The sequence below is a fragment of the Hippocampus bargibanti genome, linkage group LG03 (assembly GCF_051943395.1).
Source record: "Hippocampus bargibanti isolate YZ-2025 linkage group LG03, ASM5194339v1, whole genome shotgun sequence".
Lineage (NCBI taxonomy): Eukaryota > Metazoa > Chordata > Actinopteri > Syngnathiformes > Syngnathidae > Hippocampus > Hippocampus bargibanti.
In genome coordinates this window covers 8,350,445-8,354,677 of record NC_142736.1, presented here as the reverse complement: position 1 = coordinate 8,354,677, position 4,233 = coordinate 8,350,445, and positions in this window count along the sequence as shown.

Below are 4,233 nucleotides of genomic sequence, written 5' to 3'. Positions count from 1 at the left end.
CGGTTTCGTCTCCGCCAGTTTGTATCTAATAATATGTCCTATAATGGGGTCAGTCTCTTGATCTAGCTTGATCTGTCCAACAGTCAATGGGGCTATCGGTGTGTTTAGTGACACCTCGGCACACATAGCTGAGATTCCCATAGACCAAGCTGCACTAGACTCGTTCTGTTGGTCAACCGCTTGTACGGCAGCACTCACAGCATCATATGACATTTCTTTTGTACATCCTTCCATATATGTTACCATATCAAGGGGCATCCTAGATAAACTGTCTGCATCAACATTTTCCTTACCGGGACGATATTTAACAGTAAAATTAAAATCAGAAAGTTCTGCGACCCACCTGCACCCAGTTGCATTTAACTTAGCAGTTGACAGTACATACGTGAGTGGATTATTGTCACTATACACAGTGAAGAATGGTGCATAGTACAAATAATCACGAAACTTGTCTGTGATCGCCCACTTAAGCGCCAAAAATTCCAACTTGCCCGAGTGTAAATTATAATTCTTCTCAGCTGCAGTTAATGTCCGAGAGCCATAGGCTATCACGCGAAGTTTGCCATTTTGTCTTTGGTACAACACAGCACCTAAACCCCGGTTAGAGGCATCTGTATGCAAAATGAAAGGATGCGCGAAGTCAGGAAAACCTAAAACTGGTGGTTGAACTAAACAGTCTATTAGCTGCTCTAACACTGACTGATGCTCATCACTCCACTCAACACGTGTGTTGGAAGACACACTGTTATGTCTCACTTTCCATTTTTGTCTTTGATGCTGCTGAGTCTCAACATTCAGAGGGGCTTTAAGCAAAGCATACAAGGGACTAGCGATACAAGAGAAATCTTTGATGTATTGCCTATAATAGCTTAATAGTCCCAAAATGGCTCGAAGCTCACCGACAGTGCCTGGCTGCTTGTTTTTCAGGGCACGCACTGCTGCTGTATCTGCCGGGTCCATTCTGCTCCCCTCAGCAGAGACAATCCTGCCGAGGTACCTCACTTCCGGCTTAAAGAGGTCACACTTTCGGGCTTTGAGTTTTATTCCATTTTCCCTGAGACGTCGCAACACTCGTCTGACGTCCTCAACGTGGTTGTCAAATGTCCCGCTGAAAACAAGAATGTCATCAAGATAGGGGACACATATTTCGTCCCGTAACCCCTCCAGACATTGTTCCATACACCGCTGGAACGCTGCTGGTGCATTCATGAGTCCAAACGGAATTCGAATCCATTCATAAAGGCCCCAAGGGGTCACGAAGGCAGTCAGGTGTCGGCTCCCTTTGGACATGAACCCCTGGTGGTATGCTTTGCCTTGGTCCAGCAGCGAGAAGATGGTGTTACCCCCAAGGCTATCCACCACGTCCTGTACCCGTGGGATGGGGTGCCGGTCAGGGTGTGTTTTCCGGTTCAGCTCTCTGTAATCAATACATAAGCGCAGTGTACCATCTTTTTTCCTGACACAGACGACAGGGGATGAGTAGGAGGAAGTGGACTTTTCCACCCACCCCTGCGCTATCAAGTCCTGTAAATAGTCTTTCACCTCTCTGTACATTGGCTTTGGGACAGACATATATGTCTTTGAAACAGGCTCAGTGTCTTTCAACAAAATGTCCATTTGTAGGTTTCCCACACACCCTATGTCGTCGTCCGATTTTGAAAATGATGCCGATTCCTCTCTCAACATCTGCTGAACGGTCTTTCTTTTATCTTCGTCCAAATGAGAAAGATCTATTGGGGGGTCCCACTGCTCACTGAGAGCGATGGTGGTATTCTGGACATGGACCTCATTGACAACCACTGAAGGAAGGTCCCTTTTAAATATGTTAGCTGGGTAGACAGACCCTACCGACTGCACTGTACCAATAATAGCCTTTACTGGAAACCTAATATCATGATTAGTAGGGTTCTGGACACTAACAACTATCCTAGGGATGGAACCTGCCTTAACTGAGACCAACGAGTCACAAAGCTCGAGGCCATCTGGCCACTGTGGGTTTTCACTTGGCTCAAAAACCAATGTAACATCTTCCTTAAAGGGCTTAGCCTGTACTTTGCATGGAATAATAAGTGAGCTATGCCTGGCTATAGTGAATCTCTCATTTGTTGTTTTTACACGGTACTCATGTGCTTGTCCCAGACTAACTGCTTTTATGAAAGTGGCAGCTTTATTGCGCTTAAGGTGGGGAAAAGCTAGTCTAACCGATTTCAAGAGCTTTTCTGTATCCGCTGTTTGTGACTCATTAGAGAGGCTATCTAACACAAGACGCTCAATGACATTAAACCCTATGATAGGACACTGTTGCTGGTCACCTTTTAGTACTAATACTGGTACAAGTAGCCCTGGATCATTAGCACCAAGTTTAAATGATATCTCAAGCCATCCTACATAAGGCATATCCGTTCCATTAGCTGCCACAATATTGAGAGTGTTATCAGGGTCAATAAGTTCATTCACATTTTTCAATGACACGTCAGGTAAGTTTGTTTGTTTCCATAACTCATCTACAGCACACACCTGGGACCCCGAGTCCCAGAGTGCTTCAACCCTTTTGTTACCCAAAAAGCACCGAATAAGACATTTCTTTCCCACTAACTCCCTGACCGAAGGTAATTTGCCACACTGGTTCTTATCTGTACGCTCGACAAATGACTGCTTATGTCTCTTCTGAACGGGGCCACGTGTGTGGGGCTTACATTCCATTTTCATAGCACCACTGTAACACTGGGACCTATCTGTCTCTGTGGTCACACCATGTCCCACTGGAGTAACCCTTTCTAGTTTAAAGCATGGTTCCTAGCTGAGTTCTGTGCTTTGCAGCCTGCTCTGAAATGTTCACTACTTCCACATTTAAAACAGTGCTGACAATATTCTTCACCTGTCTGAATACAAGAATAACACCTGGGCTGAGGGCGACGGGGCATGTAGTACTGCGGAGGGGCGAACCGCTGCTGGAACTGTGCTGCCCCCCTCATCGGCCTGGGCCCTGGTGCTGGGTGGTACTGCTGAAGAGCTGATGGGGAGTGCTGGGTGTAGTAGTGCCTGGCTGGTGGATCTACCTGATATTGTGAAGGTGGAGTGAAGGCGACCTGTTCAGGGTAGTGGTCAGGCAGGCGTTCAGGTCCTCCGCTGGTGGGCTGAGAAGTGGCTGTTGGTTTCTGAATAGTCTCTTTGATCTGGGACACTTCTGCACGCAGCTCTTTTAACAGCATCATCTCTGACCTCATCTCTTTGATCTCTGAAAGGAGTTCATTCGGCACAGTAACAGTATTCTGCTTTAAGACTGTCTTCTTCCCAATCGGGACTGGTGTGTCATCTACCTGGACAGTGTTCAGCGTTGTCACCCGTTCAGCAGCATTTTTCTTTTTTTCCTGTCGCTCTTTTTCATTTGCACATGCCATGTTTAATTTTTCTAACAGTACTTCATCTGATGTGGTGGTTAGCAGGAGGAAAGGTTGCATGTCACTCTTTACATTGTCACTCTGTAACCCCGTCAGAACTGTGTGCAGGAATAAACTCTGGACCAACGTGGGATCATACTTCACCCCTGATTCAGCTTCTTGAGATGCAAAAAGAATCCTTTGACGAAGATCCATTGCACGCAGTAGAAATTTCTGTGGGGACTCTTTATTAGTCTGCACTTCCGATGAGAGCTGCTTGTACAACTCAGTGGCTCCTCTCTCTTGATAGTGAGATCGGAGAATCCTTCGTAAAGAAGTTAGGGTAAGATTTTCTTTCCCTTCGAGGTAGCTTCTCAACTGCAGACCTGGTGTTATGGCACGAACCACTGCATCGATGATCTCATCCCCCTGGTAGCCTTTACTGAGCCCACTTTCTATCTGTCTGACCAAATTAGGAAATGTGAGTTTATCTTTTTGTCCGAGTTCACCTATTTGTCCAGATATTTTGAAATCTTTGCGCCAGGGGGCAGTGTCTGGGGGCACTATGCTTCTCTTTCGCACTGCATCCCGACCTTTTTCACTTGGTTTGGCTATTCCTGGTTCAAAATCTTTTATACTTTCAATCAAGTCCTTTATACGTAGCAAATCTGACATTCCTCCATCTTCTAGCTCTAATTCAGCTCTTTCAATGTAGGTTGACACAATATTAATTAGTTGGCCTCGAGTCTTTCCTGTAAGTTGCTCTCTTTCCAGTCCAGATATTTGGATTTCAGCACATAACTCTGACAACTGTTGAAAATTCAGTCCAAATAACTTGCCTTTGATGTCCAAC